At 33.1% G+C, this 17,940-nt stretch overlaps 1 long non-coding RNA gene across 1 annotated transcript in view; it reads left to right on the top strand.

Annotated features, from left to right (window-relative positions):
* LOC105718702 (uncharacterized) overlaps nt 1–17,940 on the top strand; it is a 153,970-nt gene that overhangs the window by 35,098 nt on the left and 100,932 nt on the right. The window contains exons 3-4 of the long non-coding RNA XR_001107808.2: nt 4,248–4,294; nt 6,051–6,096. This is a non-coding gene — a long non-coding RNA (uncharacterized LOC105718702). The remainder of the gene's footprint in view (nt 1–4,247; nt 4,295–6,050; nt 6,097–17,940) is intronic.

Raw genomic sequence — 17,940 nt, 5'->3', positions numbered from 1 at the left:
GAAAAGCAAAGCATATATAATAGCCAAACATTAATTGAAGAAAAAGGAAATTTGGAGGGTTTAAAATATTTGATTTCAATATTTCCTATAAAGATAAAAGTCATTACTGTGCAGGATTGATGTAAGGATACATGTATTAAGCAATGTAAAAGAACAGACTCATATGACCAACTGATTTTCAACAGACATGTTAAGGTACTTTAATGAAGAACAGCTAGTCTTTTCAACAAATGGTGCTAGAGCAACTAGATATGGGTATGGAAAAAATAAACTTTGATCTTTATATTATGGATACACACAAATTAATTCAAAGTGGATCATAGACCTAAACATAGAACCTAAAATTATTAAACTCATGTAAGAAGCATAGAAAAAGTTTTTGTGATATGAAATAAGCAAAATATTTTATTTGAACATGGCATGAAAAAGTGAAAAATATTAAAAAATAGTTGTTAAAATGGAAGTGATCAAGATTACAAAACTTGCTTTTAAAAAGATGTTGGCAAAAGAGGGAAGAAGAAAATTTTTGTAAAACATATCTAAGGGCATGTATCCAGACTATATAAAGAACTCTTACAATACAAAAACAAGAAAAAAAATGAACAAAATTTTTGAACAAATCCTTCACAAAAGCAAATATAAAAATAGCCAATAGGCACATAAAAGATATCCAACATCATAGTCTCAGACAAATGCAATTAAAATCACAATGTTACTACTGGATAATCAAAGGAAAGGCTATATTTAGAAGACTAACAATACTAAGTGCTGGTGAAGATGTGGGAAGATGATAAATCTCATGTATTTCTGGGGGGATGCAAAATAATACCGCCATTTTGGAGAATAGTATGCTAATATATTTTAAATGTATATTAACATATTACCTAGCAATTTCATCTCTAGGTATTTATAGAAAAGAAATGAAAACATAAGTTCACAAAAAGACCTATATATGTATATCTATAGCAACAATATTCATAATAAAAAATCTACCAGTCATCCAAATGTCCAGGTATAAATAAGTCTAATGCATTTACAAAATGAGATGATAAAGAACTTCAAGACATTTTCTGAGAAAGTTATATGGAAAAGGGTCTACAAGTATCTAGGAAATTTGAAATAAAATTTAAAAACTGTGAAACTTTACTTGATATAAGGATATATTAAAAAGACACTTTATTTAATGTATCACTGGCATAAGAAAAGACCAAAATATTAGTCAAACAGAATAGAGTTCTAAGAATGGCAGACTTCATCTCTGGCATGCAAGAGGTGAGGTAAGGAGTTTTTTAACATCATGGCTGCCTGAAAGAATAGTGAGAGTATCTTCTCAACTCCTTGCTGCTCCACTTGCTTCTCACTTTGGAAAAATCTTCTAATGACCTAGAGTTAATTGTGGTCTGTAATGAAAAATAAATATGAACAACCTATAACTCATTAAACACATGTAAGTCATGAAATCAAACATGAAAAGATGCAGATTCAATGCCAAGCTATACAAGTCATGTTGCAATTTAATTTTATTCAAGTATGTGTTTAGAAATGACAAATGATTAAGGCAATAATTGCCGTTCAATATGTTTGGAGAAAGAGGAAACATAAAAGCATACTTTATTTCTTTGTTATCATAGATGTGACTAAGGAGAACTATAAAAAGCTTTAGGATTCTGAAAATACAGATATTTAAAGAAAAATCTATTTTCCATAGAAGTTTCTAATAACTAAATTATTAATGCCTAAGTTAAAAAAATTATAGCTTAGAGGCACATAATTACTTAGCAGTCTGTGAAAATTTTATGTCCTATAATTATCATGCTATAGTAGAAAACAATTTTGAGTTGTGTTTACATATCTGAAGAAATTCCAAACTGTTCATTGAGACAGTGCTGCAAGATTCAATTGGTAAACCTGAAGAATTTCTAAAAGAAACAGAACATCTGTACAGTCTTTGCTATGCAATCATCTTTAAGAACACCTGAAAGGGAAGATGCACTTCAGTTGCAGAAAAGTGAATTCTCTGCCAAATAAACAAGTCATTCTTAATGTTTCTGAAGAATAAAAGGACTACTTCTTGGCAAAGAGATACTTTAGAATAAAAGGAAGATGGAAAACACTTCTAACGCTGCTGATGGAAGTAGATCATTGACTGTGACAAGAAGCTCACTGAATTTTCAATGTCTTGTGGCATAATCTTCCTCTTGAAGATCAGATTTTAAGGGTAGAAAAGTAAGCTTATACTTAGGATATCCCATTTTAAATGAATAATCCTACATGAATTGAACCTTTAATTTTCGGCAGTAAGAACTTCCTTATGGTGCATCTTTGAAATGCTTATTTACTCCTATATAATTATTATTGACTCCCAGCTCAGACTATTTGATATGCTTTAGGTAAAACTGGTCACTTAAGAAGGTGTGACTTCTAAGGACACGAAAAAAATATATTGTTCCCAACTGATTCCATCAATATTGTCTAAAATGTTACTATTAGATATTTATTTCTCTAAAAAAATTATTCCTTCACAGAATCCTTTTCAATGCACACTTTGCTATTGTATGGACACAGATGAGTTTCTCAGGTGGCAGTCATTACAGACTTTAGGTATAGATAAAGGAGAACTAGCACGGAAAGCAAAGTAGGAAAATCACAAAGAGAAAAAAAAGAGGTAATTCTCTTCAAAACGTGAATTGTGCTGAGTCCAGAGAGGCATAAAAACGCAGTCGCAGATCTATTGGTTACCAGTACCTGTAATCCTAGTAATGGGTATCAAAATTTTTACATATTGCAAAGGGGAAAATATAAATTAAGTGTTCTGAGTTAAACAAAGAGGTGCTTCTACTAGAATTACAGAAATACAGAAGAAATCCTAGAAATATAATTCAATATTCTCATTTTACCAATTAACAAACTGAAATATTGTATTATGACTAAGTTTCCTATGATGACAAAGACTAGCAAAAGGTTAAAATGTAAAATTTCTGAAACTAAGTGTGTAAACTAATCTGTAATCACAACCCTCTAAATGTAACACTAAATGTAATCATGACAATATCGTAGAATAAAAACAAAGCCTTAAAATGGAATAGAACTATTTATAAAGAAATAGTGTTTTAATTAATGATTTGGTATGAGAGTCATAGCATGAAATGTCTATGTAATTCCCAACAGTCCTGGTTCAAGTCCCAACTCTGCACAATTAATTTTTCTAGCATATTAGACAAAATTTTTATTTTTATTTATTTTTGTTTATTGATATATAATCTACATAAAACTTATTCTTTTTAGGAGTATGAGTCTATGGCTTTTTATGAACTTATTTAGTCATGTGATTACTACCACAATCAAGATAGAGAACATTTGCATCATCCCAAAAATTTATCTCATATTTTTTTGTAGTCAATATCCACTCCCAACTCCAGCTGCTAACTACCACTGATCTGTGTTTGGTCCTCATAGTTTTACCTTTTCCAAAATATCATCTAAATGAAAATACACAATACAGTTTGAGTACTACTTATCCAAAATGTTTGGAACCAGAAGAGTAAGTATGGGTGTTTATCCATCTACCAGTTGATGGACATTTTGATTGCTATGTATGTGTTTTGTATGAACAGATGTTTTTATTTCTCTGGGCAAATATGCAGGATTTGGTTTGCTGGGTCATATGGTAAGTAAAAGTTTAACTTCAAAGGAAGCCATCAAACTGTTTTCCAAAGCGACTGAACCACGTTATACATTTGCAATGAACAATACCTGAAAATTGCTCTGCTTGCTCTGAAATCTCACCAGCACTTGATATTGTCAGATTCCTGTAAAACAGTGCTTCCTAATATCTCAGTTCACTTGTTTGAGAAGATTTTTATGAGATAAGAACTGCAAAGACCCTATTGACATTTCAGCTGTAGAGTAGGTCATGTATACATTTTCTAAATGTGATACAACTGGAAATAATTGAGGATATGAACCCTATAGGCTGCAGGAGCAAGATCTGTTCTAGAAAAAGGCATAGGCAGGATTGGAGCACACCTGGTATATGCAAAAACATGTGAAGAGGCATGATCACATGAGTCATAAGTCCTATTATAATGAGGGTTTTCACTTTTGCTTTGAACTCAGTGGAAACAATTGGAGTGTTTTGAGCAGAAGGTTGACTTTTTTTATTCCAGTGTGTATTATTTTTCTATTGCTGCTGTACAAGCTATCACAAACGTAGTAAATTAAAATAACACAAATTTATTTTCTTACAGGTCTGGAGGCCAGAAGTCTGAAATGTATCCCACTAATTAAAAGCAAGGTAATGGCAGGGCTTGCATGCTTTCTGGCGGCTCTAGGGGAGAATCTGTTTCCTTGCCTTTTAAAGCTTCTAGAGACACCTACATTTATTGGTTTATGGCCTCCTCCTCCATTTTCAAAGCCAACAGTTCAGCACCTTTAAATTTCTCTCTTGCCTTCCTGTCTTCCTTTTATAGGAACCCTTTTGATTGCATTGGGCCCACCCACGTTATCCAGATAATTTCCGAAACTCAAGGTTCTCAGCTTAATTACATCTGCAACATCTCTTTAACTATGTAAAGTAACAAAGGTTCTGAGGATTAGGATGTAGACCATCTTTGAGGGCCAATTATTCTGCCTACCACAGTCTGTCAAGAGGTTTTAGTGCTTTGAATGTCTACTAAAGAGCAGCAGAAAACTGGAACATGAGATGGAAAAAATGTGGCAATGTTTACTAATTGTGTAACACTATGCTGGGAAAAGAGTCTATTGGAACTAGACGTGACATATTCATATTTGTGCTGTAAGAATCATCTTCAATGCAGAGGGTGAAGAGAAACAATTTATCTAGATGGCTAAGCTTAATAGAAATGGAATTTTTAAAAGTCCAGACTCAACTTCTATGTTGATTAGGATGCTTTCTGATCAATGCACTGACCTCACAGGTCATTTTATTAAAAATATATAGGTGCCCACGACAAATAAATCATGCTAATAATCTTTCTATTTATGTGCCATGTTAAGTTATTTAGACATGGTGTTTTTTTTAAATTAGTCCCTTTTGAGTTTGGTTAATAATGGTGACTTCTAGAATTCATTTTGGAAACCAAAAATTTAAACCAGATGTGAGAGCTGTATTCTAAGAACTAAGTCCTGGTCTGTGGTGATTCAGTGGGTTTAGGGATGAACTATGAGACTCTATGAGGGAGCAAATCATCTGGCCTCCACATACCTTATATTCACTTACTTTACTCTTTCTCACTTATTAAAAAAATAAGCAACAATAATAATAGCTAACATGTATTAATCACTTAAGTGCCAACACAATATTAAATAGTTTATGTATTATTTTTCTGTGTAATCCTTTGGTATAAGTACTCATAATGGCCTCATTTTACACATAAAGACTCTTAGCAAGACTCGAAAAAATGTTACCAACATTTAAAGAGCTTACAATTACATTTATTACAATGATAGGAAAGTAAATCATGTCTTTAAGAAGAGAGAAATTTTCAGATATTAAAATTCCCAGCACACCAATATATTCTCTATATTTTAATATGAGATTAGATAATATAAATATAATTTACATCAATCCATTTAATTCATGTATTATACTAACAGTTAATATTTAAGACATATATTTACATTCATATATAAATAAAAAAGTATAAAAGCACATACAGGGTATAATAATCAAATTGGTAAGTACTTACCACTTGAGACTACATGAATAGTATCTCAATTTTCTATTACTTTGTGTTGAAGCCAATTGGATTTAAGTTCAAAAATTTTTTTAATTTTTCACTTATCCCAAAATGAAAGGAACAGAACAATGCTTGGCAGCTATAGATTTTTTCATTTTTCAATGTTTAAAGAAAAAGAGAGAACAGTATGTCTTTTTTATTACCATTGAAAAATTCTTCATGTTGGCATTCTGAAAGTGACCATTAATAGTACATTTGTAGAACTAGATACAGAGAAGGAACATGTGCTAAAGACTTGATTTCTATAAAAAATGATGCAATGAGTTTACTTTTTCCTTTTCTTTCCTTCAGTGATTACCAGTTAAGAGAATGAGATTCCTACATTTGGAACCAGTGGGTAAGAAGAATCTATATTAATCCTTTTCAACATCATAATTTTTTAAAGCCATTGCTGCACAATTTACAAAGCATTTATGGATTATAGAAAACAAGAAGACAGACTATAATATCATTTTGAAAGTAACAATATTGAAGTTACAGTGTCAGAGCTTGATATTTTTCTAGCATTTCAAAGATACCAACACGATTAAGGAGAGGCAAACTTTCCATTGCTGTAGGTGATGAAACTCATGGCAATACAGCATGAGGGCATTTAACTGGTTATGCATTGATAACACACCAAACACTAGTCATCCCAAAGGAAAACTTTAATTTCTTACATCAAATTCTTTTCCATGGTGATTCAGCTTGTGACCTCGCATATTGGAGACATAGTTATGAGTAAAAGGTGAACTTGGTTATATGGTATGTTCTTCAATCTACCATGACTCATGAACCATACTTTATAATATCTGCTTTTTAAATGTGTTTCAAGTTGTAGAAATAATATGTACCTCATCAAAAAGTAAAGAAAAGCAGCATTCCATGGAATGGCAGCATTGTAGAACACTGACCTTTTCACATGTATCATGTGGCTCTCTCGCCTCTCTAATGGGTATCTTGACATTTTCATTTGAAATGATTGTTGTGTTCTCTGACATTTTTGTCTCTGTCATTGAAATCATAAGGGTTAGCAGCAATTGTTTGCAATTACCTGGCATGCGAATCATTTGCAGGTATAAGAAGCATAAAAATATATTTTAGCACAAAATGCTTTGGGACATATCTCAGATCACTGAGATTTTGCCTTTGTGCATGCAAGTGATTCACTAGCTTACCTGATTTGATAAGATTGCAGCTATAAATGTTAACCGTACATAGCATAATACATTCTTTTGATTCTAAATATTTTTCAAATAAAAATTGAATTAAATGCTTACATTGCCAAAGTTTTGTAAAGATTTGGTTTTAGAAGCTAATTAATTCATTTATCCTTTACATTTTGAGTTTAAATATAACATGAAAATTATAAACATACATTTCAATAAGTATGCATGTATATATTAGCTTATAGTTTATTTTTATCTAAGATCTGACATTGATATCAAAATATATAAAACAAAGGAGAAAATAAATAATAAGAATATTGAAGCTAAAATATATGAGGAATTTAATAAAGGTAAGATTATTACATGAAAAGGTATATATTATGTGACATTATATGGTTAATAAGGGTCATCTCCAATTTTGATTCTGAGATTCATGGAGGTCAAAGCACAAAAGAAAAATAAAGGGTTATAAGATTCACAGCATCACTAAAATAAAAACAAGTTGTTTAAGGAAAACACAGCTTATCTTCAAAATGAATCCTGTATCAATTTTCCCGCATGAGTCTTTATAAAGAAAATGATTTCTTTAGCATTCCAGTGTTTTTCCATAGTACATGCTCTGTACAACAGTGGTTAAGAAAGAATGCCTAGAATTATGTTGTTAGGGTTGAATCCTGGTTAACTAGGGAGCTGCTTAATCAACAGGTTTATACATATATATACACACACACATATATATATGTAAAATGGGGAAAAAAATATGAATTTTTTAAAGCTCTTGGGAGGAAAAATTGGGTGAGTTTTGTGAAGTACTTAGTTCAGTGCCTGACACATTTTAGCAGTGAATTAATATTAACTTCTTGCAGCTTCAACATCCTCTGGGTTAAGTGATAAGAACGCTGATGTATAATTGAGTAAACATATTTTATGACTGTCAAATTAATGGGGTCCAAGTATGCTATTCTGGTTTAATCTAAAGGAATAATTTAGAACATCAAATAGTCTTTCCAGAGCTTAACCCGCAGAGTACTAATGTCATAAGATGGTTCCACCAAATTGTTGTGTGAAACTCAACCCTTTAAGTCCTCTCTTCAGGCTGCAGAGTAAACAAGAACCTATTTGGGGCTGTGAATTAAGCAACCTATTTAATGCTGTTCAATACATCTTATTAGTTTTGTTTGTCTGTTTGTTGCTTCATTGCTGAACGATTTTTGTTTTTATGATTTAGTGGAACCTTGTATTAGTACATAGTTAGTGTTCAACTGTATGCAATTTAGGAAACACTAGAGCAATAGATGATGGCATGGACCTCAGGCAATCTTCCATAATGCAATTTCTTATAGCTCAGTTTTGGAAAAGTATTACAAGGCAAATATTTCTAGGTTATATTTTTTGGAAAAGACTCAAGAGTGCAGATATTTTATGTTGCTGTCTAGCATCTTAAGCATGAGATTTTGTTGGTGACCAATATGAAAATTAATGGGCTTTAATAAAGTACATGCCTGAAGAGGTTCCATCAGAGTGAAAATTTATATTGGCCAAGAAAGTGTTGCTGGTGGTGAATCTGTATGGGTCTGCAGGAACCTCAATTCTTGCCTCCTCAGAAGAAAGAATTTGATGGAGGGGCATAAGGCAGAGTGAGAGACCAAGGCAAGTTTTAAAGTAGGAGTGAAAGTTCATTTAAAAAGAGCAGAAATGAAAGGAAGTAAAGTACACTTGGAAGAGGGCTAAGGGGTGCCTTGAGAGATCAAGTGTGTAATTTGATCTTTGACTTGGTGTTTAATATGTTGGCAGGCTTCCGTAGTCTTGTGTTACTTCTTCCTTGATTCTTCCCTTAGGGTGGGCTGTCCACATGTGCAGTGGACTGTCAACACTTGAGAGGGCCGTGTATGCAGTGTGTTTAATGGAGTTCTGCACATGCTCAGTTGAGGCATTCTTCCCTTACCTGTCAAGTGTTCCTATAAGAACATATACCCGTTAAACTCTGCCATTTTGCCTTTTAGTGTGCATGTGTGAGCCCGCATGCCCAACTACAGAAATCTTATTGTGAAACTGCTGATTGCTACCTTCCAGTTGTTTTTCTATCTATGGATAGACTGCCTTCTCTCGGCACCAACTGTTGAGATGGGAAAAGTTCCTTTGTCCCTCTTGCAAGGCGTGCAGTAGGGGTGTGGCTCACTTCTTTAGTGTCCTGCTGCTCAAACGTCTAGTGGAGCATGCAGACAGGCAGGCAGTGGGGTTCCTACCCCACGGCAGTGTCTGGGGTGAGTGTTTACAGCTCCTCAAGCCCCAGTGGGCCTGTGCTACAGTGTGCTCTTCTGTTTTTGCCATGTATAAGCAGCTTGTATTAATTAGCTTAATTAGACCCTCTACCTTGTTGCAAGGACAGTGGGCTTTCTGTATCTTGGGTTCTTGCTTTGATGTACCAGAAGAACGGGATCACACCTAGGCTTGGAGAATGAGAGCAAGGTTTTATTGAATACTCCAAGCAGATGGGGGAAGCCAGAAGGGGATGGAGCTGTAAGGTTTCCTCTGGAATAAGGCCACTCAGGGGCCCAGGCTCTCCTCCAACTGCCCTAGCCAAATTCCACGTTGTTCTGCTTGTCAGTAGCCTGCCAGCATGCTGTTGCTGGTCTGTATGCGCCACTGGACATCCAGCCACCTATGTGTCTGCCTACTAGGTTCTTGGGTTTTTATAGGCACAAGATGGGGACATGGAAGGCCAGGAGTGGCTTGGAAAATGCAACATATGGGCAGGAAAACAAATACGCCTGTCTTCACCTAGGTCCACAGGTGTAGGCACAGGGGTGGAGCCCTAGCTAGGGCCCATGCCCTCCTCTACTCAGCCCTTTCCTTCCCCTTCCATGTCATGGAAGGAACCACGCCCTTCCCTTTTCAGAGACTTCGCTATCGCTGTGACCAATTATTATTTTAGAGAGACAGTTAAAAACCGCCTGAACATCACCTGATGGTTGCTTGACATTGCTAGTGGGGATGGGGCTCTTCTGCCCTGCTCACATCTGACTAGTTACCTATTGTAACAAAAGGACCAATTATCTGGCCCAAAATCTTATATAAGATAAAAGTTCTGGTTCTGTTTCAACATGGTCATGTAATTGAAAACTCGTAGAATGCATCATATTAAGTGCAAGGTAAAGCATTTCTAAATGAGTTACCTACGACAGCCTTACACCACATAGCCACATATCCAAAGATGAATTAACTCTCAGTTTTACTACTTAAGCAACTGAATAATTTTACTTCTTGCAGAAACACATGTATTATACATTCCTTATATGAAATACTGCTTGATATTTCCAAAAATCTTATTTCTAAGTAATCATTCTTAAGCTGTCTTTTCAGCAATAAACAGCATAGCTAATAATTTTTAGACTACTCTTAGCATATGATAACAAAATCATATTATAAAAGAAAAATATTTATATTTGATTTCAAAATTACATATGGCTCATTCCAAAGTAGTAGAAACAAAGCTGGGGATATCACACTACCTGATTTGAAAATGGAAAACAAAGTTAAAATAATCAAAATATCACAATGCTAAAATAGAAACAGATATATAGACCAATGGAACAGAATAGAGAGCACAGAAATAAATCCATGAATGTGTAGTCAATAGATTTTTAACAAGGATCCCAAGACATTCTGTTCATTAAATGATGCTGGAAAGACTGGATATTCACATGGAGAAGAATGAAAACAGACTCTCATTTCACACCATATATGAAACCCAACTCAAAATGCATTAAGCCACTATAATGTAAAACCACTATAAGAGAATATAGGGATAAAGCTATATGACATTGAGTTTAGGCAATGATACTTTTGGATATGACACAAAAGCAAAAGTAAGAAAAACAAAAATAGACAAAAGGAAACACATCAAGCTAAAAAACTTCTGTACAGCAAAGGAGATAGTCAACAGATTGAAGAGACAACTTATGGAAGAGAAATTGTATTTGCAAATCATACATCTGATATGGAATTAATATTCAAAATATATAAGGAACTCAAACAGCTCAATGGTAATAAAACAAACAGTCAATCAAAAAATGGTCAAAGGACATGAGTAGACATTTCTCAAAAGAAGATATACAAATGACCAACAGGAATAAATGTTGAACTAAAAAATGTTCAATACCACTAATCATCAGGGAAATTCAAATTAAAACCACAATTGGGTATTACTTCACACATGTTAAAATGCCTGTTATCAAAAAAGATGGAAGATAAGTGTTAGTGAGGAGACAGACAAAAGGGAACCCTTACATGTAGTTGGTGGGAATATAAATTAGTACAGCCATTACAAAGACACTGTGGAGGTTCCTCAAGAAATTAAAAATAGAATTACCATATGATCCAGCAATCCCACTATTGGGTATATATGCAAAGGATATGAAATTAGTGTGTCAAAGAGATGTCTGCACTTCCATGCTTATTGCAGCATTATTCACAATAGCCAAGATATGGAATCAACCTATGTGTTCATCAGTGGATGAAGGCATTAAAAAAAGTGTTATGTATAAGCAATGAAATGCAATTCAACCTTTAAAAAGAGAAGGAAATCCTGTCATTTGCAACAACATGGATGAACCTGGAGGATATTATGTTAAGTGAAATAAACGAGGCACAAAAAGACAAATAGTGTATTATTTCACTTATATCTGGAGTATAAGAAAGCTGAATTTGTAGGAACACAGTGCAAAATGATGGTTACTAGAGGCTGAGGGGAAGGGTGGGGATTGGGAACATAAAATTTTAGTCAGATGGGAAGAACAAGTTTAAAAGATTATTATGTGTCATGATGACTACAGTTAATATCAATACATTTTATATTTGAAAATTGCTAAGAGAGTAGATTTTAAATGTTCTTACTGCAGAAATGATATGTATGTAAGATAATGCATGTATTAGTTAGCTTTAGCTATTCTATTATGTATACCTATATCAAAACATCATGTTGTACATTGTAAATATGTAAAATTTTTACTTGTCAATAAAAAGAAGAAACAAAATGAAATGCCAGTACAGTAAGCAGTAATCTAAAAGCAAAACAAATTAACAAGACAATAACAACAACAGCAAAGGTAGAAAATCATTGTCACAAGTTAAATATTAGGTGGGGGACAAAACATATCCTTACCATACTACTTGAAATTGTTATTGTTCTGCCAGGAAGCTTTTCCTAACAACTTTCTTTATAGAGGTATAATTAAATAATAAATATAGATTTTAAATTATTTTAAATGTTGCTTTCAGGTAAATCAGAACAAGCTGAATAAAGGAAGATCCTTATCAATTGACTTCTCTTTATATGCCTATGGTGTGGTAAATTGCTAGGTATATAGGAGATACTTAATGATTGAATGAAATAATGGATTCATGGGAAATAGCAAAACTTCAAAAGCAGGATGATTATCGAGCTAGAATATCTGTTTATGGACAGACACAAGTGAAATTTCCTCATCCTTACACCATACTTCTAGAATTCGCTAACAAATTATCTCTTCATGTTTCTAATCAAAAATTGAAATATGAGCTGTAGAGGCAGTTCACACCATTTTAATTGAGAATAATAAAGATAGCTCAACTAGAGTCAAATTGTTTTGAGAGGCAAATATAATGAACCAGAAATAGATCAACAAATGTTATTCAATTAATTGAAAAAGATTTGAAAATTTTCTTATCAATTAAATACAAGTTTTTAAATGTTTTTAGTTTGGGCATGGGAGTAAATTTAAAATTTTCTAACACTAATAGCTCTTAAAATGACAATTTTCCAATTACAGGAATTAAGACATAGTTTTATTTTCATAAATCAAAAGTGTTTACTCACATAAAAAATTGATTCTAACAGTGATGGTCATAAAGAAGAACTCACAAAATATATGTTATCTCTGTTCTCCTAAAGTTGATAAATCATAATTTTATAATTATAACAAGCAATGCTTTAACAGTTACAGAGCTTAAAGAAGATTTTCCTCATTAGCTATTTTAGTTTCACATTCCTTTTTTTAATGGTATGGGAAGTATAAAGGGAATCTTTGACATATTTAAGAAATGTTGTTGCCCTAAATTTTTAAATGAAAAGAAAACAGAAGTAGCTTAAAGGCTCATATCATCCTTATTTGCATGCATGAGAAAGATATTAGTATAATATGCCCTCTAAGTTTCAGGGTACCTGTGGAATTTACCCTGGCCACATGTACATTTTCCATGCATCAAGCTTCATATCTATTTTCCACACAAAAACTAAGACTTGGAGTATAGTTGAATAACTGAAATTTCTCCTTTATTTTCTGACCTTCCTGACTTCTTTTGGTAGACTGTGAATGATTAGCTACCTAAAGGTTTAATGCAAACTTGGTTCCTAAACACCTGTTTTAAAAGACTGATCATATGGTTTAGCACTTCAATACATAATGTGGAGAACTTGTTATGTACTGTCTTAAAACTCAATTGATGAATCCATCTTGTTGAGTACTGAGGAAAACGGGCAAGAACCATGAAAGAAAGAATTTATAAGTTAGGCATTATTGAAATTTAAAAATAATCCAGGTGCTGTGGCTCACGCCTGTAATCCCAACACTTTGGGAGGCTGAGGCAGGCAGATCACGAGGTCCGGAGTTCAAGACCAGCCTGACCAACATGATGAAACCCCGTTTCTATTAAAAACACAAAAATTAGACCGGGATGATAGCACACACCTGTAATCCCAGCTACTCAGGAGGCTGAGGCAGGAGAATAGCTTGAAGTGGGGAAGCGGAGGTTGCAGTGAGCCAAGATTGTGCCACTGCACTCCAAACTGGGCAACAGAGTGAGACTGTCTCAAAAAAAAATTAAAAAATATATGCTTTGAGATATTGTCAAGAGAATAGAGAGATAAGTCAAAGAGTAAGAATATATATAAAGGACATGTCTGATAAAAGACTGTCATCTAAAATATACAAAGAACTCTTAAAACTCAATGATAAAAAAAAAACCCAAATACAAAATGGACCAAAAACTTTAACACACACCTCACCAAACATAGTTAATAATAATAATACCAGTGACAAATAAGCTATATATCATATGTCTTTAGGGAATTGAAAAGTAAAATAATGATGTGCTACTACTACACTCAAAGGGAGTGTCTGAAACCCAAAACAGTGACAATACCAAAAGGTAGCAAAATTTGGGACCATCGGAACTCTCACTCATTGCTGGTGGGAATGCAAAATGGCATAGGTACTTTGGAAAACAGTTGACAGCTTCTTACAAAATTAAACACACTGTTATCATACAATCCAGCAGTTGTGCTTGTTGGTATTTAACCAGAGGAAATGAAAACTTATGTCCATATAAAAACAACACATGTATGTTTATAGTATCTGTATTCATAATTGTCAAAACTTGGAAGCTGTCACAATGTCCTTCAGTAGGTAAATGTGTAAATAAACTGTGGTGTATCCAGACAATGGAATATTATTGGCTACTAAAATAAAATGTGCTATCAAGCTACAAAAAGACTTGGAATAAATGTATATTAATCAGTAAAAGATGCCAGTTTGAAAGGCTACATACTATATGATTCCATCTATGTGGCTTTCTGAAAAAGTCAAAATTATAGAAAGAGTATAAAAAATCAGTGGTTGCCATCAGTTAGGAGGAAAGATGGATAAACAGGCAAAACATAGAGGATTTTTAGGTCAGTAAAACTATTGTATATCATATTATAATGATGGATACATGGCATTATACATTTGTCCAAATTCATCAAATGTACAACAGGAGTGAGTCTTAATATAAATTATGGAATTTGGGTAATAATGATGTGTCAGTGTAGCTTCATTGATTGCAGTAAATGTACCACTCTGGTTGAGAGTATTATAATGAAGGAGGTTATGCATGTATGAGGGCAAAAGATAGAGGTAAAATCTTTGTGCCTTTTAAAAATTTTTTTGGATCTAAGATGGCTCTTAAAAAAAGCCTATTAAAAAATAAAGCTCACAGGTAAAAGTAAATACATGAGCAATTATGAAAAACAGTATTATTATATTTTTGCATTATAGTTCTACTTTTTAGTTTTCAGGATTTAAAATATCAGTTTATATATATATACATATATATCTAGACACTCAATGTATAAAGATGTAATGTGTGACAACAACATAAAAGGGGCAATGAAACTACATGAGAGCAGAGTTTTTGTATACTATTATAATTGGTAACAATTCAAATGAGATTGTTATAAATTTGGGGTGTTAAATGTAATCCCCATGGTAAGAGCAACGGAGATATCCAAAATATATAACAAAGCAAGTTAGAAGAGAATCCAAAGAGTTCACTACAAAATATCAAGTAAACACAAATGAAGTCAATAATGAAAAAATGATAAAAGATATAAGATACAAAAAAAATAAAATGACAAAAGCAAGTCCTTCCTTATCAGTAATTCCTTTAAAAGCAAAGATTGGAAGAATGGATTTAAAAAACATATAATGTAATTATGCGTTCTTTACAAAAACTTAATTTAGAACCAAACATAAACAGGTTGAAAGTGAAATGATGGAAATAAGTTTAAACCATGAAACTGAGAAGAAAATATGAAGGTAAATTTTTATGCATCAGATTTGGCAATGGATTCTTAGTTATGACATCAGGAGCCCCAGCAACAAAGGAAAAAAAATAGATAAATTAAACCTCACTAGAATTAAAACTTTTGTACATCAATGGACCTTATCAAATCCAACCTATAGAACAGGAAAAAATATTTGCAAATTACGTATATAATGTGATTAACATACAAAAAACCTCCTATGACTCAACAACAAAAAGACTAAACAAATTATGAAATGGACAAAGTACTTAAATAGATATTTTATCAAAATAAATATGCAAATAGCCTGTAATCACATGAAAAGATGTCCAGAATCTTTATTCATAGAGAAATGCAAATCAAAACACAATGAGATGCCACTTCAACCCACTAGAATGGCTACAATAAATCAAACACACAAACAATGAAAAAAATCCCATAAAATATCAAATATTGGTAAGGTTATGGAGAAACTGGAGGCTTCATACATTGCTGGTAATAATATAAAATGGTGCACCTGCTAAGAGAAGTTTGGAAGCTCCTCAAAAAGTTAAACATCAAATTATCATATGACCCAGCAACTCCACTCCAAACTATTTACTCAAAAGCATTGAAAATAAACACAAAGAGATACTTGTATACCAACCTTCATTGCAGCATAAGTCACAATATCCAGAAAGTGAAAACAACCTAGATGCCCATCACCAGATTAATAAATAAGCAAAATGTGGTATACACATATAACTGAATATTATTCAGCCATAAAATGAAGTGCTTAGACATGCTACAGCATGGATAAACCTTGGAAACATGCTACCTTAATACACACAAAAAAACCAATATTGTATGATTCCACTTATGTGAAATATCTAGAATAGGCAAATTCATAGACAAAGAAAACAGATTAGGGGTCACTTAATATCTAGGCTAAGAAAAGGGTATATAGGAGGTTATTGCTTAATGTGCAGATATTTTTTGCTTGGGATGATAACAAGTTTTGGAACTAGATAGTGGTGATAGTTGAACAACATTGTGAATGTAACTGATGCCAATGAATTGTATACTAAGAAATGATTACCAAAGCAAATTTTAGGATATATAGATATATTTATATCCTCCATAAAATATCCTGTACTTGCCCTATTGTACTACTGAACAATAGATCTTATTCCTTCTATCAAACTGTATTTTTGTACCCATTAACCATCCCTTCTAATAACTTATTGTATATTTCAAAATAATGAAAAGAGTGGAATAGGAAAGTTCCTAGAAAAAAAAATTGAAAATGAAGCATAAAAAATCCCATTTTAGCATCCTGCTGTAGGTCAGTGGAGAAACACTGGCATGTGGAGGCTGAGGCCTGCCAGCCCTCTCATGGACACACACTCCTTCTCGATGTATTTTCCTACATCTTGTCCTATTACTGCTTCATCATTTAGCTTGTGGTAACTATAGGGAATCATTTATTGATATTTCAGCTGTTAAAAAATTAGTGTGAACTTTTAATAAAATATGTTTTTCCAAGACTAATAGCAACTTGGTAGTATTAGTGTCTTATAACTAATTAAAATAAATGTAACTTGACATTGTGGTTTGGACTTCATAAATAGCATGCTCTCACACAACATAGATGTTCTAATTCAGAAGAAACAATTTTCCAAGTATTTTGAAAATGAACAAATGAAAATAGCTTCGAGTAGGTGGGGAAGTTTTAGAAAGTGTTCACTTTTCTCTTCAATGGTCTGATTTGAGTGCCAATGGGCAAACAGCAAAACAATCTGACACATAAACACAAGACTTGTGGATGAAAATAAGAAAAGATAAACACCTAACAGAGAATGCTTAGGAAACTAAACACATTTTATGTTTTTAGAAATATTCTGGATTGAGCTCAGATAAATACTGCCGGCCTAGCTTGTCATAATTGTCAGCCAGTTTGGGGCAAGCCTGATCCATCAAACCTCAGGGGACAGATAGGATCTTTGTAACAGAGGCACATTCAGAAATAGAATGAGGTGGAAGTCAGGAGTTTCTCAACCTAATTGGTCCAAACATGAAATGAAAACAGCTGACACATTTTGCTTGGGAATTTGCAAATCACTATCAAATTTAAATAAAACAATGTAGCTAAATAGCACATTGGACAAAGATGGCTTTGCATTTTAGTCTGCCTGTAATAAATGGATTGTTGCTCTTTGTCAAGTTGCAATTCCACATCATCAGTTACTTTCATCCCTTTTCTTGATGATATCATCTTTCCAAAAGCTGTGTCATGTTCATAGTTTTGAGAGGTTATATAATATATTTTCTCTTTTAAAAATCTCATGTGATTATTATATTTTTCACTTTTCATAATCAACTAAGGAACAATGAATGTAGAAAGGAAGACTTACTCCCAGAAAATTGGCTGAGAAAGCAAAAAAAAATTTGC

The sequence above is a fragment of the Aotus nancymaae genome, unplaced genomic scaffold (genome assembly GCF_030222135.1).
Source record: "Aotus nancymaae isolate 86718 unplaced genomic scaffold, 86718_ANA_hifiasm-v0.15.2.pri h1tg000041l, whole genome shotgun sequence".
Lineage (NCBI taxonomy): Eukaryota > Metazoa > Chordata > Mammalia > Primates > Aotidae > Aotus > Aotus nancymaae.
Note: the sequence above shows the minus strand (reverse complement) of the source record. Positions and strands in the feature narration are given on the sequence as shown.